The sequence below is a fragment of the Ascaphus truei genome, chromosome 5, assembly GCF_040206685.1.
Source record: "Ascaphus truei isolate aAscTru1 chromosome 5, aAscTru1.hap1, whole genome shotgun sequence".
NCBI lineage: Eukaryota > Metazoa > Chordata > Amphibia > Anura > Ascaphidae > Ascaphus > Ascaphus truei.
Window position 1 is genome coordinate 34,032,908 of NC_134487.1, and position 12,436 is coordinate 34,045,343.

Consider the following 12,436-nt stretch of genomic DNA (forward strand, 5'->3'; position numbering starts at 1 on the left):
AATGTACAGTAAAAAACAAAAACAGTCGCTATTATTGAATACTACAGAACTGATTTTATTTTTTTAAAAAACCATATAAGATGTCACATGTTTTGCTACTTTCATAAACAGAGTAAGAATTCAGCCGAAGGGGCAGCCAGTTAAATGGAAAAATAGATAACTGTAACTATTTAATGTTGCAAGTTAATGAACAGATGTTGAACTGTAGCATTGCAACCTCAATAGATTGATTTCAATGTTGTCTGTGATCTGTTGGTGCTAATATGTTGTTTGGTAACAGAATATAGTTACTATTATGTTAGTGATAATACTGAAGCTAAAATAAAGCTATATAGACCCTGTTCTCAGTACAGATCGAGGGTAGAGCATGAGGTAGAGTAACTAAGGCGTCCTTGACAAAGCGCCTGTTGGCATGAAACGAGTAGGAGATTTTTTTTTAACTTGTCTTAATGACTTGTTGAATAAATTACTTTTATACTGGGACTGACTTCTGTAAAATTGTGAAGGTCTGAGGCTTTGGAGCCTTGGAGTGGTGCTGTGCCGAATTGCTCTCTGTGACTTCCTAGCAGTTCAGGGGTTGGCCTGTCCATCCAAATTGATAGCTTGCTATTGAACTCTTTCCCAAGTTCTGGCTAAACTAGTGGGGGTGTACAATTAAGTAGAAGACTGTTTCCCATCATGACTTTTGACACACATCAATAACACCAACCGTTCTGGTTCAGACATTTAATTTAGGTTTTCTGATAGGAAATTGTTATTATTATTATTATTATTGTTTATTTCTATAGGGCCAAGATAGATATTTTTGTTTCAATCTTGTAAATGTTGATACCCAGACATACTGAACCTATTTGGCATGTTATGCACCTTTCATATAATATATATGCTTATAAAACATATAAAACATCAATGTTTTTTTAATCTTAATTACAAGTAATATTTGCTATCACCTTTGCCTTGTGATCATAGCTTGCTGCATATTACAAAAGAAAGTACTAACTAAAGAAATCCTACACAGTTTGTAGGAAATTAAGATATCTTCTAAGAATTTCTATTCAACACTTATTAGTCAGATAACAATGCAAATTAAATCACGCAACACATTCCTTTAGTATTCTTCCCTTATTTAAAAAGAGAGTAAAATGCCAATTAAAACAATTGAATCCCACCAACTCACTCATCAGCTGTTCATATATTATATTTTGTAATCGCAGGGCTTATCAGGGACACTCAGGTATTCATTTCCCTTGCAAAGATAAGAATAACTGGAATTTAATTTGCACGCTAATCAGTAGGTATTGTTAAACTAAACTCTCCTAGGAGTTACAATAATCAAAAATTGCAGAGTATGTTACTAAGAATAAGATTATTTTGATTCAATGTGGCTAGAAGCCAAGTAGGGATGAAGCGCAGGGATATGTGAAATCAAAAATGTATATAGATAGTGCAATATTGCTGTGACAAATGAAATAAATTGGCTGATCTAATGCAGATGTACTCACAAGTGTGAGAAGGTTAAAGGCACGTAAAGGTATCTTTCCCAGAGTATGGATGTCACACTGTATTCAGGAAATCAATCTCAGCTCCATATAGAATCCAAGAGACCTTAGAAAAGAAGACTGGACATAGCGCAGACTGTATACCAAGAATTTATAAAAGGTAAGTGAAAGGTATTACACTCACATGATTTCAAAAGTTTAAAAGCATTTCGATCACACGCAGTGGATCTCAGCAGCCGGATAGATGGTGTATCTGGTTCCCCTCCTTCCGTGGCGTGCGTGTCACTGGTTTGCGTTCCAACTGCACAGGAAGTGATGTCATCGGCTTCCAGGGGTTCCGGCCAGTAGTACAGACGTCACTCTACGCGTTTCATCTCATCGATTTCATCAGGAGTGACTTTGTGATGGGTGTGGGATGCATATATACCCCTAACTTAGTTCCCATTGGTGAATAGCTAACCAGATTTTAATTGGGTTAACGATTATACTGAGTGGATACACATGAGATAGAAAGAGACATGTAATTAATCCCTCTACATCTTACATATGCAGAGGTCCAAAAAATAATACAATCAATCAATGTTGAAAATTTAATGCAGAAATGTATCTTTAAAAATGCTAATGCATAGATATAAAAAATGTTTAAATAAACATTATAAAAATATAGACATAAAATCAGGTATATATGAAATAAATAGGCAGTAAGTAAAACAATATAGTTTAGAACAGGGAAACTAGCTAATTATAAAGCATAGTTCTTGTTGCATACACTTGTTAAAACAATGATCTTTAAGTGTCTTGGAGACTTCCATTACTGGCAAGGTTTAAATAAAAGTAAAGCAAGTAAGAGGGATATAATAGTCAACATGTCATCAAATCTGAAAAAGACCTACTGTAAATACATATCACATGAAGAGATGGGCCAATTTTCCGCCTAAATCTGACATGGATTGGCCTATTCCTTTGATCCGTGGATCAGTCTTAAAAAGGCTGATTCGTTTTTTTACCCTTTACTAAAAATCCGAAGGATTGCAACAAAGAAATTCTTTGAAACCCGCGGATTCTTAAAAATTCTAAATTAGATTTGAACACCTGAAACATAGTTTGTGCATCCTGGGGGAGGAGAACAGTAATGAGTAATGTGACTCACTTAAATATACTTAGCATATGTCCCAGGGTACCTCAGGTGTGCTCCTTTTTCAGCACAGGCATTTCTCGCACACACACAGACCTAAAATGGAAGTCCTCATCCTCCTCTTCATCCTCCTCCTCAAAATTAACCACACAGACACCAATCCTCACAGCTCTATCCTGGCCAAGCTGCTTCCATCTCTGCTTTGCCCTGTGCCCAGTCTCCTCACACCTCCTACTGATTGGCTGCTGCTGGGTAATGCAGCCAATCAGAATGGAGGAAAATGCCAAGCCCCTAGCAACTTTCCTAACTTTTTCCCTGCTCTGGGAGAACTGGGAAATTCTGCTGCACCCTTTTGATCCTCTCATGCCACCCCAAGGTGCAGCAGAAACCCCATTTGACAAAAAACACTGGTCTACAATATAATTTTATGTGAACAGCATATATGCCCTAAAAATTTTTTTATAGGTGGGCTAAAATAACGAATTAATTTTATGTGTTTAGAGTTCCTTTCCAGCCATTTCTATGGTTTACTGTATAATACGACATTATTTTCATTATCTAATTTATCCAATTAGAAGCTTAGAGATTAATACAGGCATACCCCGCATTAACGTACGCAATGGGGACCGGAGCATGTATGTAAAGTGAAAATGTACTTAAAGTGAAGCACTACCTTTTTCCCACTTTTGATGCACGTACGATACTGCAATTGTCATATACGGGCATAACTGATTTAAATAACGCATGTGTAACAGGCTCTATAGTCTCCCCGCTTGTGCACAGCTTCAGTACAGGTAGGGAGCCGGTATTGCTGTTCAGGACGTGCTGACAGGCGCATGCGTGAGCTGCCGTTTGCCTATTGAGTGAAATGTACTTACTCGCGAGTGTACTTAAAGTGAGTGTCCTTAAAGCGGGGTATGCCTGTAGTATACTGCATAAGGTAGCCTAAATGGCTGTAGCAAACATGTATCCTGACAAAGCTAGTTTGTCAACGTGTTGAGTCAAGTAGCAAGTACCCTCCTGCCAGTTACATTTTTATATGTGTGAAAGAATTTGCGAAATGTGACTATCTCTCACTTCTTTTTAATTGAATACAATGTTGGCATACTACACTAGTTCTATTCCCATTTCTTTTTATGGTTACCTTAACCCACACACTTAAGAAAATAGAATCACTACATAGAATTACATAGAATCTATAGAATATAGTTCTATTTCTTTTTCATGTTTAACTTCTCGTATATTTGGCATTGTTATTATCATCCTAAATACCGGGTGTTTGTTATTATTGGGATTTTTAATTCATGTCTGGGAGGGCCATTATTTTTTGTGGTTTTTTTTAGGGATCAATAGATGAATACATGATAATCATTAGTGTTCATGATAAATTAAAATTCAAGGTTGTATCAATGATGTTTGGTCCTTCATAGAAACAAAGAAAGACAACTATGAACTATTCATCCCGATGGCAGTACAAAGGACACGGGGACATCCCTTTAGGTTGGAGGAAAGGAGATTTCACCAGCAACACAGGAAGCGTTCTTTACAGTAAGGGCAGTTAAAATGGGAAATTCATTACCCATGGAGACTGATGGCAGATACAATAGATTTGTTAAAAAATAGGTTGAACATCTTTTTAGAAAGGAAAGGTTGTCACGCTGTGCTCACCCCAAACAAGGCGAGACAGCGGGTCTGAGGTAGGGATGGATAGAAATGCCACCCACAGCCACGAGGGCGAGTCTGGAGTGTAGGTTGGTCGAGGTATCCAGGTCGGGGTTGGAGAGGTATGGATAGTCGGTATACTTGCCAGGGTCTGGGTTGGTACAGATTGTTTCAGGTACTATTAGCCGTGGTATGGGTTGGAGAGGGGAGAATGGTCGTTTTCCGGGTGCCGAGGTCAGGATTGGTGAGAGGAGAATAGTCGTAGAGCCGGGGTCAGGAGTACGGAAGTGCGGAGTCCAAAAGCATAGCCAGGTTAGTACACAGAGAGCGGTACAGCAGGACAAGGCAAGACTGTGGAGGCAGAGGAGAGGTAAACACAACGCAACTATGATTATGCTCAGCCAATGTGACAGTGGCACAGCTGAGCATATATGAGGGAGAGGCACCAATGAGAGGAGAGAAGGAGCGGAGGCGCGTCCTCAGTGCAGCGGAGATTGGGTATAGCGGTGCAGGAGGCAGGTGCTTACTGAATTACTAATGAGGTCAGTTGACACAGAGCAAACGTGCGCTGTGCATGCCGCGCGCCAACACCATCTGAGCTCGGGCGCAACCTGGAGACGGGAGCCTCCACTACCGCATTAAGCAGTGTGCTGGATGTGCGCTTTTGCGCAGTGATGCTGACAGTAGACGTGGGTCCCGATGATGTGTTGCAGGGACCAGAATCCCTGATTGCAGTCTGAGGTAAGGCGGAAGCTCGCCAAGGGCAGCGTGACTCCCGGATCCTTACAAAGGTATACAGGGATATACCAAATAAGTAAACATGGGAAGAATGTTCATCCAGGGAATAATCCGACTGCCAATTCTTGGAGTCAGGAAGGAATTTATTTTTCCCCTTGAGATATCATTAGATGATATGTCACTGGGGTTTTTGTTTGCCTTCCTCTGGATCAATAAGTAAGTATAGATATAGGATATCTGTTGTCTAAATTTAGCATAGGTTGAACTTGATGGATGGATGGATGTCTTTTTTCAACCTCATCTACTATGTAACTATGTAACTGTAAACCTAATCCCCCCCCCCCCTAATCTCACATAGGGTCTCCTAGGGGAAATACTGCTCTGGTTACCTTGGTGTGAGTGGTGCATACCTGCTGGTAACAGGGGGGCCATGATGTTGTAGGGGAATACCAGGACAGGCTTCTGGGGTTGTGCCCGAACTCTACTTACAGGTGCAGCGCCTCCATCTGGTGCAGCCCCCAGTGGTGTGGGGTGAAGTATCTGCAAAAGAACTCGTTCCCCTCCTCCCAATATACTTCACTCTCAGGCAGGAGGTATACAGTAGGTAAAATGCAGCAGTCTTTATTTGATCTTCCTTTTTAGCAGCAGTCTCAATCACAGCACTTGAAGGTATTTGAAGGATGCCCCTGAACTCAACTCCCAGCCAAGGGCACCGAGAGAGGTTCTAGCTCTTCTCCTATCCCCTGGTGAAATAAGAGGTATGGTCTACCCCAAACTCCCCTACAGGAGGGCCTCAAGCCTACCAGAGGCCTGGCAGCGTGGCACGGGTACCATCTCTCTAGCAAGGTAGGGACCAACTGACTAAATAGGAAGTTGCAGTACATTAAGCAAGCTCCAGCAGGCACCACCCCTGTATCTCTAATTGGACATAGAGCCTGATGACACTCCCTTCACTGACTCACTGCACTGCATGAAGTGGGGAAAACCCATGATTGCTTCTGGCAAACCTGCACTTTCCCAGGTATTACTTCCAGGAGGAGGGCAGACCTATAGCCCAAACCACATACGGCTACATAACTAAAAAGCAAACTTGTTTTACAGGACATTACTAACTATACGAACTGTATAAAGCCATTAAAAATGAACTAAGAAGTTACACAGATTACACTGCTGGGGAATCGATCAATTATTTTAACATGGTTTCTCATCACATACTGATAACGTCGATTCTTAGTGACTTTAGTGCATGTTTGTGGCCTTTCTTATAAGACCGCTCCATCTTTATCATCTGACAAAAAAAAATGGTTTAATTTTCTCACCCATCCTGAATTTGTTGTCTCTTTGGCAGGAATATCTCCACACTGGCCTCACTCAAAGGCTTGTCTCTATCTCTTTCTGGCAATATTGAATTCAGCACAGGAACGTCACATTTCAATGATACATAACCTCAATTTTATCTGTTCTACTGTACCTAATGATGTTTGTCGAATATGATTTGTTAATGGGCTTTTAAAATACCAGGCAAATAGACATGAGATGCATTTGACTCATTATTACTGGGTCAAGCCATCCGAGCTCTGACCCTCTTCAAATCTAACGCAGTCTAGAGTCCCTAATTAATATTTCCCAAAATAGATGATGGCCTCAATATACTTTAGCTATTATATAAAAAAAAACAACTCATTGGGCTTTTCTCCTAAATGCATGAGAGGTTTTCACTTAATCTGTCAGATAAAAATTGAACTGTCATTATTTATAAAAGCAACACATGTACAGTACTGTGTAACTTGGCAAGTTACAAAATATTGTTTGAGAGGCAGGATTCGGCATTTGAGGATTTACTTGTTTCTTGTATATTTTCCTTTTAACTGGAAAGTATGTAATCTACTCAACAAGATAGGGAAATAAAAAAAAATGTTTGTCATTAATAAAGCACAGCAGTCAGACCTGATATGCATGAACAGTGCATGACTGCATGAACAGTATTTTTCTAGGGTAAGAGTATCCAAATATAATTGTTATTTATTAATTAATTGCACACACATTTTAGAAAGCATAGACTAGAATTAGCAAAATATAGGCGAGTAAAAGGCAGATTGTTTAAGTGATTTGTTTACTTGGCATTTTGGGCCATATTTACTAAGCAGCGTCCCTCCATAAGGCTGAGTCCCCACAGGCGCTGAGCACGCTCATGCTTGGAGAGCGCTCCAAGCATGAGCGCCGGGTGTCCTGCTTGTACGCGCAGGGGAGGGGGGGGGGGGCATTGCGGGTAGTTGAGCGCGCTGGTAAGTATATTTTTTTGTTTACCTAAGCGCAGATCACGGGTTAACGTGTGTGCCCGCGCACGAGCAGGGACTTACATATATCTATAGCGCCACCTGCTCAGCGCTAGCAGGGACTTAGCCTAGGACACACTTCAGGATTGCTTAGCAAATATGGCCATTTCTGAGTGATTCAGGTGATTGGGCTCTAAGATGTCTTTCTGGCATGGAAGATGTCTTATAAAGTATCACCACATAATAAACAACCCTTTATGACCCATTTACTTAAAGGTAGATAATAATAATAATTTTATTTCATATAACACGTTTCTCCTATTTCGACTCAAAGCGCTTCACAATTACAGTATAGTGTGCGATGTGCAGCACATAGAAATTTTTACAGACACAGTCCCTACCCGTAGAGTTTACAATCTATGATTTTTCGTGCCTGAGGCACGGGGAGATAAAGTGATTTGCACAAGGTCACAAGGAGCCGACACCAGGAATTGAACCAGGATCCCCGGCTTCAAATTCTGTGTCGTTGTTATCAGAGTCAGTGCTTTTACTCATCGCCCATCTCTACCTTTAACTCTATGTTAGTTCGGTCATAGCTAAAGGTAGAGTTAAATCCAGACCTCGCAATGGGTCTTTTGCAGGGTCTTGATAAGGGTAAAACCGCAGTCAGGTTTGATTTAACTATCATATTGTTATTTATGTTACCCAAGACAATTGCTTACAGGAATGCTTTTAAATGCAGGAAAACATAAACTGTCTTTTTAAAATAGATTCTCTATCTTCACCTGGAAAAACATTCCAGGAGAGATATCGACAACCAACAGGTTTATTCACTTCACAACATGTCCAAACATCTCTTGTTGATTATCAGGGACTTCAACAAACAATACTGTGGTTCCCGAATTAACATCTAGATTCCCACGCAAAAGCAGCTGTTTCTTTCCCCTCAGTATATTGACCTGTCCAAAATCTATTGATAAATCTGGTATTTCTAGGTTTTTCCCACCATCTTCAAAGCAACACATACACAATTTAGTTTTGAACATACTTCCTCAACCAATCAAAACCTCCTACATGTTGAGCTATGGGTTTAGAAAACACATTTAAACTAGAAAGATTTTCAGTTAGTTAATTAGAAGAGAAGTACAGGAGGAGAGAAGGTGAAGAGAGGTAAATATGATCATAATTTCTTGTGCACTTGTAAATCTGTATATATCTGTGTTTTATATCAATGTATTGTTAGTTAGGATGAACTGTATTGTATTGTTTTGTTAGTCCTGTCATAAGTACAAACCTTATAAGGAAGTATTTGTAGTATTACTGTGTAAGTCTTAAATTTTGTGCTGTTCTAATAAATATTAATGTTTATATAACTGAAGCCTCTCTATCGTGTCATAACTCTCATAGACCAAGGGCATGCATGTGCGAATGTGTTTCATATTGGAACACATATATACACATTCATCTCCCTAAATAATAGTTTGCCATATAATTATATTAATTATTATAAGCCAGCAATACTTTTATAGATGAATACACTATAAATCCATCTATATTTCTATTTCTGGATAAGGCTAAACATTATAGGTAATATTTATATGGCTCTTGCCCTCTCCTGTCTTCTCTTTTTTTTACTTTAAATACTTATTCAGGGTCTGCATGGAAGTAACGCCGCTTTGGGGTAAGACACGTTTAACACCATGTTATTTAAACTAACACAAGGCAGCGCTAACTTCACATGGTGCTAAGCCTATAATAATGAGATTACTAACAACCATTGGCTTTGCATCAATTTAGCTACATGGATACCTGTTCAATTGAGGAAAACTAACAGATATTACCTATTAAGATAACAACACGTCAATAGCCCAGATGTAACGGACCTCTGAGGATCTAGCCCCATATGTTTAAATGACATGTTACAGTGTATGTTGTTAATATGTTATTCCTCCAACCAGTATGTATATTATTTCTGGTCAGCGACAATGTACGATATGTAATGGGAATGGTTGTGCTTGGTGGTCTGGTTAACAAGCAAATCTGCCCTGTTATTATTAAAATGAGAATAGAGTAATTAAAGTGAACATACAAACATAAAAATATAAATAATCAGATATTGTGATTGGGCTCTACCTTTTAAACAATTCATAAAGTGCACAGGGAATGCCAAATGCCAAATATGAGGCGTGTGGTTTGATCTGCTGAAAATCAGAGACTAGGGTAGACATCTAATTTGATTTCACTCCATTAAATATAAAAAGTGAATCTCAAACATCACACAATTTAAGATATATATCAGCATTCTGGGGGTGAACATGTACTGAGAGTCACGTTGACTGAATGGTTGTACAAATTGTGCGGAACAACATGATATAGCTGTTGAAAATCAACAGTTTGCCAGATCCCAAATGTCCAGATTTACATAAATGAACAGCAACCAAGAGCCTAATTTGTAAATTGATAAGAAAAGATTTATCATATACTGCCAAAAAATCTCAATGTGACCATGTATTGTGACATTACGTCAAAATGTGTTTGTGTGAACTACTGTATAACAACTCAACACAAAAGAAAAGCAATTTTGAGTTTAAAGGTGCAAGTCCAATGTTTAATAATGGCAGTGATAGGTTTTATGATTATTTTTTACTGGACTATAAACAGGCTTTATTCCTTTTTTTATGGTTTAACCCTTTGGGTGCCCCAGGATGTACGTCCTACATCATGAGATCTGGTACCCTGGGTGTGCCCCAGGATGTACGTCCTACATCATGAGATCTGGTACCCTGGGTGCCCCATGATGTTGTAGCTACATCCAAAAATCCTTTGCTAAAGCAGATCATGTCCATGATGTGAATTGATGATGGACAGAAGGGGGATGACTCCTCCCCTTTTGTTCCATCATCAGCGATGGAAGACATCACGTGAAAGATTCGGGAAGCGGTCACGTGATCGGAGTGCCGGAGAGCCATGGCACTCAAAAGTTTAACGAATGGTGAACCTTGTTGGAGCTTGACTGAAATGACAAACATCTACTGCAGGAGTGGCCAACTCCAGTCCTCAATGGCCACCAACAAGGTAGGTTTTCAGGATATCCCTGCTTTAGCACAGGTGGCTCAACAAGTGGCTTAGTTAAAGACTGAGCGACTGATTTAGCCACCTGTGCTGAAGCAGGGGTATGCTGAAAACCTGATCTGTTGGTGGCCCTTGAGAACTGGAGTTAGCCACCCTTTTTTTTTTTACTGTATTACAACAAATTGTGGATAGAGATTATTTGCTGGGACCAGAAAGAGGTATAATGTAGAAGTGAAAACAGAAATAGTGTGCCCTGAGTTACCTCTCCCAACAGTGAATTCATATGTACTTTTATAGCAATATACGGTTGTTAATATGAACCCAGCCCTACATTAAGTACCTTCTGGGGATAATCCATTTGTTCAACAGCACTGAATATGCTTACCAAAGTTACAGTAAGTGCATTTCTTCAGCAGTGTAAATGCCTTCATTGTGGGTACCTTTTACTGAATTTCATTCTCTGAAAAAGAAAGGTGATGAACAAACAAAATACATACAGTAGAGCAAAAAGAAAGCTCATAAAATGGCTGCGGCCTGTTCAGGCCTCGGCCTGTTCTGACCTCATTCCTGCCTGCTCCTTCTGTGCCTACCCTGATTCAAGCCCTGACATTCCTACATGTCGCCTACTTGGACCCTGAATTTTTCCTGTCTAATTCAGGTTTCTGGCATTCTGTTCTACACCTGCCTAGACCCCAGACTGTTCTAGCAGTCTTGTTCACTGCCTGCTCTGATCAAAAACCTGGTGTTCCTGTTTTTTGCTTGCCTGCACCTGGCTTCTTTTGGTGACTGGATCAACATAGTTCAACCATTGATCCAGCCTTTCTCTGTTCTGAGACTCTTCGATGTATCCTGACCTTCTGTGTTTCTGAACATTGAAACTGTCCTGCGCTCTGGTATATAGTCACTGCACCTGAAGGTGTCAATAAGAGCCACTGGGGAGCAGAGTGAGAGAGACAATTACTGACCATTGGGGTGGATCGGGGCTGGGAGGGAAATCCCTTACCTTGCCTGGATCTTTGCCGCTTGCAGTGGCGGCGGACCTTTTCCAAGCTACTGTGTTTCTGACCTGTTCCTGCCAGCCCAGAACTCGGCTTGTTCTGACCTGGCTTGTTTCTCATCCTTTGGTGCTCTGCTCTGCCTGTTTGCTTGGCTTTACTTTCCATCACCTTCCCTGATTCATGGTCTGTGTTGCACAGCTCGTTTCTCCTGCTGAGTTCTGCGCTTTCGGGGACCAGTTGATTCCAGCCATTAGTATCCGCTCCCTGACTCTGAGGCTACCGAGTCTGTGCCAAACTCCCATCAGTGTACAGCAAATATAATCTGAACAGCACCAAATATATTACTGGTGAAAAGTGATAAAATAGCGCAAAAAACTTAATAGGTGATCACTGTAAATTCAGTGAAGTGAATACAACACTCTTAAAATGAATTAATTAAAGTGCACGTATAACATATAACAAATAAATATTGTGAAGATATTAAAACCAAAAAATGTGGTGAAAAGAATAATAAAGTTTTGACCCCCTGCTCGAACCCTCTGGTGGGATATGTTTTCACTTGTCCCTCAGTGTTGTAGTAGATTCACAGATTCCAGGGGCAGCAGAGAGGAAAAAACACAAAAGCACAGAAAATCTAAGTGCAGGAGAAATACAAAGTGAAACAAATGTCAGCTCCAATCTTGGCTCTTGTGAAAGGCCTACTTACAAACTGTAAGAATATCAACAGCAGTGTGTAATCAAGGCTTTAGGCAGTCTATCCAAGGTGAGTGTCAGCTCAGCACGGATTGAGGGAGAAGCAGCTCTAATACGCAAGAAGATGTAGCCCCAAAATAGAGAGAGGAAAAAGCTACATAGCATAGATCAACCATGTTTAAAAGGTTTTAATCTAAGTGTAAAAATCGTACTTACAATATATCAATAAAAAACGGGCATATCACACTGCAATAGTGTATTGAAGAGACAGCTTGGCACACCAGCTCACGGTCCTGCAGCCACCATAAGATCTCTATCTCCAGCCTTTACTCCATCGCGTCTCCGCGGGTCCTGGCGTCTGAC